This window comes from Magnolia sinica, chromosome 10 (assembly GCF_029962835.1).
Source record: "Magnolia sinica isolate HGM2019 chromosome 10, MsV1, whole genome shotgun sequence".
Taxonomy (NCBI): Eukaryota; Viridiplantae; Streptophyta; class Magnoliopsida; order Magnoliales; family Magnoliaceae; genus Magnolia; species Magnolia sinica.
In genome coordinates, this window is record NC_080582.1 from 32,626,909 (window position 1) to 32,639,367 (window position 12,459).

Here is a 12,459-nt window from a genome sequence, read left to right on the forward strand (position 1 = left end):
TTGGTGCATGAACAATTTTATTTTATTTTTTTTAAAAAAAAGGTATTTGATACTTCTGGAGCGCATGTTTGTACATGCAGCCCTGGAATTGATAGGACTTACACGTTCAACAGGATTGTTTGAACGAAACAGTAGTGTGTGGACATCGACCATGCTACAAGGACAAGAATAATATGGTAAAGAGTGGCATGAAGTTGAAGGATTGAGACCTGTGATGCAAAGGAAGCATTTCCACCAAGTTGTCTTGCTATCAAAATTCAGCTAAAATAATGCATACAAATAAATCAAGTAGCATAAGCAAGCCAGAGAAAAAACCCTTGGATACGTGAGAGACGTGCACCAATAGTGAAGAATTAAGGAAGAATTTATTGGTCCCATATCAGCCTGTTAAAGACCCGTATCAACCCATTACAGACCCATAACAGCTGTTATGGCCCCTTAGGGCCATTTTGTTTTTCTTTTTTCTTTTCTAATTGGACTTTACAGCCCTGTATCGCGAAACAAGCACCACCATTGCCACTACATAACAACCATTACTACCGTACAAAAACCATTTTTTAACACCATGATAGAAGTAATCAAGTAATTGCTGATCACTGACCGATTTATCAGGACCAATATCTCTTAGAATAGATAGCAATTTCTTCAGCAAGTTCATGTCCATTCCCAATATGTTCTCAGAAGCATCCAGGTCAGGAGTTGAAAATATAGGCTGCGCCTGCAAGGAGTTTGGTTCAATAGAAGGAGCTTCTACCACACATCCTCTAGGAGATTGCATGAACGAATACAATGTTTCCTGTAGGGTAATATTATAGTCAGGCAGAGGCCTGAGCCAAATGAAAACATAGAAGGCCTTGTGATGATTATACACATACCAGAATCCGGTCAATATTGTCTTAGCTTTATTTAGATATGCTTTCTGTGCAGCATCCGGTCAATATGCTTTCTGTGCAGCACCTGACATAGAAGGCCTTGTGATGATAATCCCAGTTTCATTTCGTATACTGCTACTTGGATTGGTTGAACTATATCAATATATGGAGTATACTCTTCTGCTAATCGATTAATAAAACAGGTGGACATCTCCTGAAAAATCAACATGTAAAATTGGTAACAAATAGATAATAATCAGAGACATAATGATTAGGTGAACAACAAATACAATTTTCCAATGGTTACGTGGAGTGAATATAGGCAGAGACAGAACTGATCAGTTCAATAAAAATTACCTACCAGTTGCAAGCTTGATCAGTCATCAGATTAATGTCTCCCAATTAAAGTTTTATTGCCCACTTCAGGAAATCAGCACATTCTGATTTTAATTTGTTAAAATTATCATGGTCAGGACGGAACACAACCTACAAAAGAACAAACTTCATCAAAGGTTAAACCTGGGTGGACCATTAGACCACATGGAGGTCTATATTCCACTACATGAGAATATGCCCACATAAATAATAGCCAAAATATTTACTGTGAACTGTAGCGGTTGTTAGAGCAAGTACCATCAGGCAAAAAGCTTAAAGGCCTTCATGGCTTTTTTGAAGGCCTTGTAAAGGCAAAACAGGGAAGGATCTGAAAGAAAAGAAGGAAAAAAGTTAAAAAGGAAACCATATGTAGAAACAAAATGGCACCACGTCAGATATTTTCTAGCACAAACCAATAGTCAGCTTGACTGACAAAGTTTTGAGCAAGTTAATAGGAAACTCACTTATCATAGTGATTCAGTCTCAAACTGACAAGGAACAAGAACTCAAAATGCACGAACCATCTGCAAATTTTCTTGCTTACTAATGTCTGCCGAGCTCGAGTTCTTCAAAGCAGCGACTGATGGAGTTGGAATGCAAAAGTGATGGGCCAACCTGGCCTGTCACCATCCCCTCAAATGTATATCTAGGCTGCTCATTTGAGGACTCCAACATGCATGGATTGCTGATTGCCAAGAAAAATCACACCAAATTATCCTAATTTACAGGCAGGAGAACTTTTATTCATCAAAAGTGAAACATTAGTCAAACTTTTTTACAGTCCCTTTTTCTCTATTGATGCTTCTGGTGAAACAGTTAGGATCATCCATCCAACATGTATTTTGGGTTACGACAAATCCACTACGAGGCCTGCCAGATGAATGGTCCATCCATCATACACATGCCATGTGTCACATGGACTGAACGTGATATTAGAGCATTCACATAGCATATGGGTTAGGATCTTCTCTAATTCAAGCAAGTTAATTCAGCACAGAGAGACTCATATAATTGTTTCAGGAACTCACGATTGACTTCTGTACATAAAACTAGCAGAAAAATAAAAAATAAAAAGAAACTGCCACACATAAAAGAATATGATTGTCAAGAAAATATTAGTGTTCATATGCTAATTGATGCTTCATCAAGTTAAAAAGAACTCACAACTTTTCTAACAGTGAACCAGTCATTTCAATCCTGTAATGGTCTCTTGGATCGATCTGCTTCAAAACGTTTACAAGCTTTTGCACCATCCGACATATACTTGAATATCTAAAAATCAAGGACACAAGCAAATTCTATATAACTAACTCCATAGTCCATAGCTCAGCTAGAAAAAAACATTTCAAATTAAGAGGTTATCTATTTGGTGCACTGGTGCTCCTTACTATTATCTTCCACTGTTGCTCGACCACATTAAAAAAATAATAATAACATTGAACGTATGATCTTAACAATCTTATTGGGAATGCCTGAAACAAATTAATCCTGCAAAACAATACAGATGCATTATGTACAGGATCATCGATACATCCCAGTGGATAGGTGGGCCCCCTCCATGTAACTATCGGACAAGTGATAGACTGAGAATTTACCCTAGCACTGCTTCCTCTGTCTACCCGTTGTCGAGGTAAATCTCTCTTAACCTGAAAATAACTCAAACAATAAATATATCATAATCCAAGCCTGTGAGAAAAGAGAAACTGAAGAATCAGCCATTGCTTTGCAGGTTAATTTTATTAGAGAACAGTGTGAAAAAGTTGCAAGATGAACTATTGAAATTGCAAGATGCACTTGATTAGATTGAGAATCTAAAGATCTGGTTTGGCAACTAAGCCCATCTCCACATTACTGCATCACCATCAAGCCATTCTGCTGCATCACCATCAACCCGTCTCCACATCTCTGTTACAAAAACACCTTTAGATAGCTGACATTCACCCAACAGACGCCATTCCGCTACCGGATGCCCAAATCTCTCTACTCATTCATCTCAAAAGCGGCAATCTTCATTGCAACCCCTCCCCAAAAACAAATCTTCCATCTCCGGCCCCTTCTTCTCCGTCTCCGTCGACCACTGTGCGTCAACAGGCGTACCATCGTGGCTGTCAAAATAGGGCGATCTCTGCTTCCGGCGATGATAATTTGATTGCCTGAGAGAGAGGGGAGAGAGAGTGGGAGGGAGAGAGATCTGGATTTTTGGGGTAGAAAGCGCACGATTTTAGGGATTTTTTGAGTTTGGGGAAGAGAGGGGTTTGGATTTTGGGGGGCAGAGAGCGCGCGCGATTTTGGGAATCTTTTTATTATGGAGAGAGAGAGAGAGAGCGACACGGCTTAGGGAAACGGATTGGCTACTCCCCCATACACCCACCAATGGCTGGTGGTCGGTGCTCTGTGGACCCCACCATGATGTATTTGTTTCATCCATGCCGTCCATATATTTTTAAATATTTTTTTTATAATGTGGCATAAGAAATGAGATATATCCCAATCTCAAGTGGACCACATTATAGGAAAAAGCGTTGAATGATCGTGACCATTAAAAACATTTCGAGGGCTATAAAAGTTTTGGATCAAGCTTATTTTGGTTTTTTTCTTCATCTGGGCCTGTATGGCCTAATCAAAATATTGTATGTCAAATCAACAGTACAGTGGGCCTTAGGAGTTTTTTAATGGTGGATATCCGATCACTATTATTTTCATATGGTGCGGTCCACCTGAGATTTATATCTCTCATGTTTCGGACAAAGCCCTAAAATGATTTGTAAAAATGGATGAACGAAATAAACACATACGTCGTGGTGGGGCCATGGAGCACAGACCACCAGCCATGGTGGCAGGGTTAGCCAATCCATTTTCGCGGATTTGGGATGCGGATTCCTTGCAAAAGACTTGTGCAGCAAGTACCTACGCTGGAATGCAAGATGGGTCCACCGTTATGTTTATTAGAAATTGATTTGTCCATCCATTTTTTGAGCTCATTTTAGAACAAGAAGCCAAGAATGGAAAGGATCCAAAATTTAAGTGGGTCATACGAAATGAAAAAGTGGGGAAAGGAATACCTACGGTTGAAACCTTCCTGGGCTCTACCTTAATGTTTATATTCCATTCAAATGGTATATAAGGTCACTTTCACAGAGATGAAATGAAAATACTAAAAGTTACACGGATACAAAACTTTTGTGGTAATGTAAATGTTTCAATGCTAGTCACTAAATCCCCACCGTTTCCTCTCATGTGACCCATTTGAGTTTTTGATGCACCTTTGATTTTTACCCTATGTCTTAAAATAAGCTATAAAATGGATAGACGGAGTTGCTTTCTCACAAATACTGCTTTAGGCCCCATCCAGATTCCCTGCGCACAAACTTGTGAAAGGCTTCCACAGGAAATCCGCCTCTGTGGATTAGCTGCTTAAGGGCAAGCGGATTGCGTCCTACCCACGGACAATGACACATTGGGGCCCAATGTTATTTAAATATTTTATCCGGGCTACTAATCCCTTTCCTTAGATCATTTTAGAATATTATAGAAAAACGAGGCAAGTCCACAGCTCCAGTGTGCCACACTAAAGGAAGAAGTGGTGATAATGATATCCACTATTGGAACCTTTTGAAGGGCCACCATGATGATTTTTTACTATCCAACCTATTCATAAGGTCATGTATACCTGGATGAAGTGAAAACACAAATATCAGCTTGATCCAAAACTTTCGCAGGTACGAAGAAGCTTTCAATGGTGCACGCTCAATCCCCACTTTGCAATCCACTTAAACATTTTTTCCCACCTAATTTTTTGCTCTACACCCTAAAATGATCTCTAAATATGGATGGACGGCGTGGATTAAACTTTTACATCAAGATAGGCCCCCATAAGCCTGGGACGGACGAATCATAATTTGGGCGGGGTATGACGCAATTAGTTTCCTTGCGTGGTTTGGCTCGTGACGCCGCCGCCGGTTAGGTGGGTAGTGGCAAGTGCTATGTGGACCCTATTATGATGAATATGCTTCATCCCTGCCATCTATCCATTTCTGAAGATCCATTTAGGGCTTGAACCAAAAAATGAGCAATATCTAAATCTAAGATGGACCATACCAAAGGAAAATAGTAGTGATTGAATGTTCAACATTAAAAACCATCTTACTTTGGCCTTATACCATAAAATCATATGTAAAAATAGATGTACGACATGGATGAAACATATACAATTGGGTCTGCCTAAATGTGATTCACATATCCAACCCACTTATTATGTGTGTCCCACTTGGACGAGGGGTCAGACCAATTTTCAGCCGCATTGAAAACTCATGTGGGCCCCACCAAGTGCTTTTATATATTTTTAGGATGTATTCATATAGTTTTAGATAATATGCCCACTTGAGTTTCATATACGGATGATTTTTTAGATATCTCATGACCTAAAGGGGACATATCAAATGCACAGTGTTGATGTTCGACACACATCATAATGGTGTCCAAAAAACTTACTAACATCAATTCTTAGATTCTCACGAGGTGAGTAAGTTAGGTCACAATTTTGACCAAAGTATTTGACCCATTTTAAATGTCTGGTCCATTCACTCTATTTTACTAATCAACACCCTCAATTTGACTAGTTACTCACCCCGATCAGGCTACATAGGAGAAAGATATTTGGCATACAACATTGATCAACAATTTCAGTGAAATTTGATTTAAACATTTGAAGTTATTTACTCTTCAATCTGGACTGATTAGATTGTCCAAAAACGATTAAAGGTTCAATTAGCGGATGTGCCTAACAATTTATTAAAAAATGTTTTTTTTTTACAGGTAAATCTCAATTCCCATTTAAAAATCACAATTTTTTCAAAATGTATATTTTTTTTTACTCTTAATTTTTCTTTGAAAACTTTTAACAAAATATCATTTTCATTATCAAATATTTAAAAAATAAAATAAAATACAAATTCTGATTATTTTCAAAATCTCTAAAATTTTCTCAAATTTTATTTTTTTCTCAAAAATTTCAAAATGCTGATTTTTTTCTTCAAAAGCGTTATTTTGTTTTCAACTTTTCAATTTTTTTATAATGATATATATATATATATATATATATTTCAAAATCTCAGTGTTTTTATAAATAACTTTTTCTTTTAATTTTAATTTTTAAACATTTTTAATTATTTTTCAATATCACAATTTTTTTCAACTTCTTTATTTGCCGTTTTAAAATGTCTATTTTTTGTTAAAGTATCTTTTTTTAAAATATCGTTTTATCTTAAAATTATCAATTCTTTTAAGCTTCTCCATTTTTTTAAAGCAATTTTTTTTTCAAACTTGTCAATTTTTATCGAACAATTTTATTTTATTTTTCAAAATACAAACTCTCATTTTCTTTTTCAAAATATTTTCATTTTTCAAAGTTGTCAAATTTTTCATATTATTTTTAATCTTTTTAATTTTCTTTTTCAGGATATTATTTTTTTCTCAAAATCAAATTCTTTTTTTTTTTTTCAAAATTATCAACTTTATTCAATATTCTTTTTTTCCCAAAAATAGATTTTTATTAAATCACGGTTTTTTTTTTTTAATAATCTCAATTTTTCTCAAACATTGTTAAATTTTTTTAACTTCTCAATATTCTTTTTCATGTGATATTACAAATCATTTGAATATTAGTTTTAAATTTTAAAAAAATAACAATAATTTCCACTCATTTGATATAAAAACAAAATAAAAAATTCTTTACATTCAATCAATTGTTAAAAAATAATCTTAGATACAAATATGTACAATTAAACCACTGAATTTCTGTTAAAAAATAATTCTTAGATTACAAAAAAATATAATTTTCCACCATATTCTTTTAAAAAAAATGAAAAAAATAAAATTTAAGGCAAAAGTCCTTTGGTGTTGGATTCACCACACCAAAGGTGTGCTCTCCTTATTATTACAATTGTGGGTTTTTTTTTTTTTTTTTGTTTTTTTTTTAACTTTCATACTTCACTTAAATGGAGGAAACTGCCAACAATTCAACATGGAGAGCATGGGATAACCAAAATTAAAATTACTCTTAATATCAATTTCAAAATATGCGTGCCTAAACAAAACTTTATTTATTACCAAAAACTATAAAGTGTGGGTGTATTTATCAGTGAAGTACACATCTCACAGGAAACTAACTTTTAGGTACTTACTAATACAAAGTGGTGTCTACTTAAATGCCCTCTAAATTTTCTAGAATTTTTTAAGTGTCTAAATCAGTAACCCATTTAAGGTTGAATATATTGTAATACTTTCATTTTTCAATTTAAATATAACGTCAAAATTTCGGCACCATCTCCCTTTATCTCTCTAAATATATTAATCATGTATTTGATTCTTACGTTAACTATCCATACAAAGTGTAGATTTTTTATAATGAAAATAAATGTAAGAAATATATTAAGAGAAAATAGGAGAGACGAACTGAAACAAGCATATACATTTAAATTAGAGTAAATGAAAACATTCTTATCTACTCAACATTTAATTGTCCAAAAAATGGGACAATTTAAATTCTATGCTTCAAAAAATACATTGAATCTATATCTAACAATATAGAAATCCTCAAATGGACAATTAATTATCTTATACTACAATAATAAAATATAAAAGAAAATAATAATGTAACTAATTGAATAATAACAAATTAACAATAACAATAACCTCAATTTAACATTAATATTAGCATTAACAATAACAATAATAAAAAATTAATATTAATATTAACATTAATTTAAAAATGTAACATTTAAAATCACATAATTGATAACTAACAATAATATTATAATAATAAAAATATAACATTAATTTATTAACAATCTAAATTCTAATATTAACATTCACATATCACATAACTAACATTACCAATCTAATAGTAATATATATAATAATATATAATATATATATATATATATATATATATATATATATATATATATATATATATATATATATATATATATATATTAGATTATACAATATACATCCATCTGTGCATCCATCCATCCATCCATCCATCCATCCGTGCATCCAACCATCCATCCATCTTTATAAAGTTTTAGGATTTTTAATATATGTGTGTGTGTGTGTGGATTTTTTTATGTATAATATATAAGGTTTACCATTTTTATTTAATAAGTAATATAATATATATTATAATATATATATATAATTATAATTATAATAATATAAATATATAATATATATTAACAAATTTTTGCACCGACCGACAATCGGACTGCCATGGATAGCGGGGTGGCCAGCCGAGTTTGATTTGGCCAGTCGAGTTTGATTTTTTAATATATGTAATATGTTATATAATTAATTAATTAATTAATTAATTAATTAATTGACCAACCATGGACAACGTCTGGCTGAATGCCCAAAAATCATGAGAAAAAGGGGATATGGTTTGATTATTTACCAGACAGACGAGCAGGGCATTGATAGACAGGAGCGAGTAGAGCACGGCAATGATGACGGAGGACGAAATGTGGGCGAGCAAGCAGGGCAGTGAGTCAAGATAGCTGAACAAGTGGCTCGGCTACTTCGGGGGGGGGGGGGGGGGGTAAATGGGGAATATGGTTTTTTATTATTATTAAGAAGTTGATATTTATATAAACTAACCGAGTAAAGTCGAGTTAGTCCAATCTGAGCAAAGTTTGAGTTATAGACCGATCCGAGTCGAGTCGAGCTCGGGCCAACTCTGTCATACCCCAGACTCAATGACCGGACCTACAAGGAATCCGATAGCCGGTTCCGGTCGCAACAGCCTCCGTAGTACCCCATTCTCGGTTCCTGGCTCAGGTTCCGATCCTGAGATCCTATAAGGAGAATTTTCATATCACAATTCCAAACCAAATCGAGCATACCCAAGATCATAGCAAGCAAATCAGAAATAAACTAAGGAACACATTGCAAAATCCACTATGAATTTAAACTTTACAGGTACAAGGCTCAAAAGAAAATACATAATATAAAAAAAAGGGAAGGAAAGGTCTGCAACAGGCTTTAGCTCGCGCCAACCAAATCCACAGCTCCTCCGCTACTGCACTGACCTAAGATCTCCTACACGCATCAATCGTGCATAAGCTTATAGAAAGCTCAGAGGGTGGTGAAGATGTGTGCCAATAGTGCATAGGAGAAAATAGGGAATGCAAAAGGAAAACATGATCAATACTAATGCCGCTAGTCTTACAGAGGTTAAGCTATAATGCAAGGAGCGGTACCAAGGCTATGCAATGCAATAAGGCTTAAACAGCCGATGACAATGCAAATGCGAAGTAATGTCAGTGCTCATATCCAATCCACATATCCAAGATAGTTTTATCATAAGGAATATCACCGGGGTCTAATGTACAGCGGGATGACTGTCGTTGTCCAAGACCGCACTACCCACTACCCACTTGTGGACAGCCAATTACTAGCAAGGCTCGACGGTAGTGGACCCATTCACGAGCTGGTCAGACTCAGCTTAGCAATGCCCCCTCACTCAGGCGAATAAGGCTACATCCCATTTCAATAGACTTCACGACAGTGCAAGACGCGGCCTAATGGTGTAAGACACTCGGGCGCTCATGTTTTCCACCCGGTCACGACATTGAGGCGTCTTCTCATTACCTTGAAGGTTTAGGGGCTTTCACCTAGGAGCATCTTATGTACCCCAAATGCTCGAATAATATTTCTGGTATCCACAAACGACCACCCACGATATATCAGTGGAGGCATCGGCCCTGATGAAGCAATGACAAATAATATCCATGAAATGCAATGCCAGATGCATGAGTCGCGCATACTAATCATGCATCAGTTCTAAGCACTCAACGTGCACAAGGGGGAAAACTCCATGTAACATCTCGAAAAAATCCGTACAAAGACCCGAGTATCACCTCAGGCAGAAATCACTAAGGATTGAATTCTTTAGAAATTAGACGAAAATTAGTTAAGTACTAAGTTAAATTAATCGGAGAATTATCTTGAACCACTATCTATACGAACCACAAGACCCAAAACTAATAGAATCACCAATCCAACATTACCTAGAAACCTAAGATCAATCTCAAAACCCGGTTGCTCTCGAGGGCACATTGAAACTCCGTATCGGACCTGGACTGCGCGTCGAAAGTCCGATTACCGTGAAACTATACGGTTATGACCGCCTTACTGGGCTTGACAATCATTGTAGGAATTAAGTCCAAATAGTATCCAGAAACGCACAACTTGAGCCTAGAGAAAAGTATGTGAGAAATGCAAATATCTTTAGAAAATAAACTCAAACTTAAGTGAATTGGGCCGTTCGCTTGCAGGCCAAATTTAAGATTTCAAACCGTCAGATTCTGACCCAACTAACCCTTGGATCAGGAAAATTTTCCTGCACCTAGCAGTATACTTGCGGCCCTGATCGAGTGATGGTGACTGTTGAACTGAAATGAGTCCTCTACGATCGAACCACTAATCCGATCGGACAGAAACCTTAACCTGGCATAGATCCATTTTCAGAGAACTTTCTTTAGATCGTATGCGAGCAATGGACCTCTAGATGAGCTTCGTTGGCCCGAAACAGACGACTTTTGGCTATAACCTAAGTATACCATGACCCTGGGTCCATTGACATCACTTCTTAGCCTATATAAGGGCCTTAACCCATCTCTCTCTCATTTCATACGAATTTTTTTAACCCTAGGAGAGAGAAGAAAGGAAAGAAGAGAAAAGAGTCAAGAGAAGTGTGAGAGATCTGTGGATTGTTGCTGGGATTCACTCCCACTACTCCACGTACCGAATCACCTCTCCCCCGTTGCTCCACCGTCGAATCCAACTCTGTTTTTGAGTAAGAAATCCTAACCCTAATATGTCTTATGAATCCAAATAGAGAAATCGGTGAAATAGCTAACCTATTTCAATGTTTAGGTAGTCGTTGTGCCGTAGACAAGGACGAGGTGTACGAACCGAGTTCGTAACGAGCGTACCGATGAAAGGTGCAGACTATAAATGTTTATGTTATGGTTTTCAAGGCCTTCAATGTCAGCAATGATTTATGTCTGAATCGATTGTTGCCATATGATCTTAGTTACGACATTTTAGATATATCATATATATGTAAACTAGGTTGTACACTAAATGCATTCCATGTGTTTGTTGAAATATTTGAATGAATATGAAATTTTGATTCATGCTTGCCATGGTTATTATTTGAGAATAAATGATTGTTGGATGTATGACAACTCCTTTGAAAAAGGGTTTGCCCTAATATATGTTATAATTGATTTACTTCATGTATGTAGTAATGAGTAGTCTAAGTGTTTGGTAAAATGCCTGAATGAGAAATTGTTTGATGTATTTCATTTAATAAGGGTGTTGAGATAGGATTCTCAATCACCTTATCTATAGTCACAACTCCTTCATGTAACCTACCTAGCTACTACGTGACTTATGGATGAAATACATATGAATGATAACATGCTCACTATGTGTGTTAAAATGCTCAAATGAGATTTATATTTGAATTAGTTGTTAAATACTGTTTTGACTATCACATATGAATGCCTATTGTACTTGAGTATGATTGGGACTAATACGTAGTCTAGGCAATCGGTAACAGTTTCCAATCGAGTGGCCATGTTAGTTTCGCCACAACGGACACGTTCGATGAATCCAAGTCATACGGTGATTATTGACAGTGGTTAGGCCACGAGGAGTGCGTATGCGCTTCATGTCAAATAATTTAACGTGCGCTCGTACCAATTGAACTTGTCAAGTAACCCGATTGGCATAATATGTGTTTACCATATATGGACGTTACCACTTACCAATGAAAAGACTGTTTCAACCTTGGTATCACGATCCGCTAAGACTCATGAGCCAGACATGGTGGTGTATGGGACACCGTTGTCAAGCTGTCGGCGTACGCTAGGGTGATGAGCCTCCCCGTAGTGACCAATGAGTAATTCAAACTTGTGAGCCGAATATGGTGGTGTATAAGACAATGTATTCGAGTTATCGGTCTATGCTAAGGTGATGAGCCTTCCCATAGTGACCTCGAGTATAAACTAGGTCTACGCTGAGGTGACGAGCCTCCCGTAACGACCTGAACTTGCCTATCCGCTGCTTTTAAATCAGGGGTGATGTTGCCTTATAACTTGCCTATCGTATATGATTAACTAGGATTGACGACCCTAGATGGATC

The 12,459-nt window shown here is 36.2% G+C and overlaps 1 long non-coding RNA gene across 1 annotated transcript; it reads right to left on the reverse strand.

Annotated features, from left to right (window-relative positions):
* Nucleotides 1-1,529: 1,529 nt before the first annotated feature.
* LOC131257429 (uncharacterized) lies at nucleotides 1,530-2,612 on the reverse strand. The gene is made up of 3 exons (XR_009177393.1): nucleotides 2,412-2,612; nucleotides 1,792-1,932; nucleotides 1,530-1,575 (listed from the first exon to the last, which is right to left on the reverse strand). It is a non-coding gene; the product is annotated as an uncharacterized LOC131257429 (long non-coding RNA).
* Nucleotides 2,613-12,459: the final 9,847 nt, after the last annotated feature.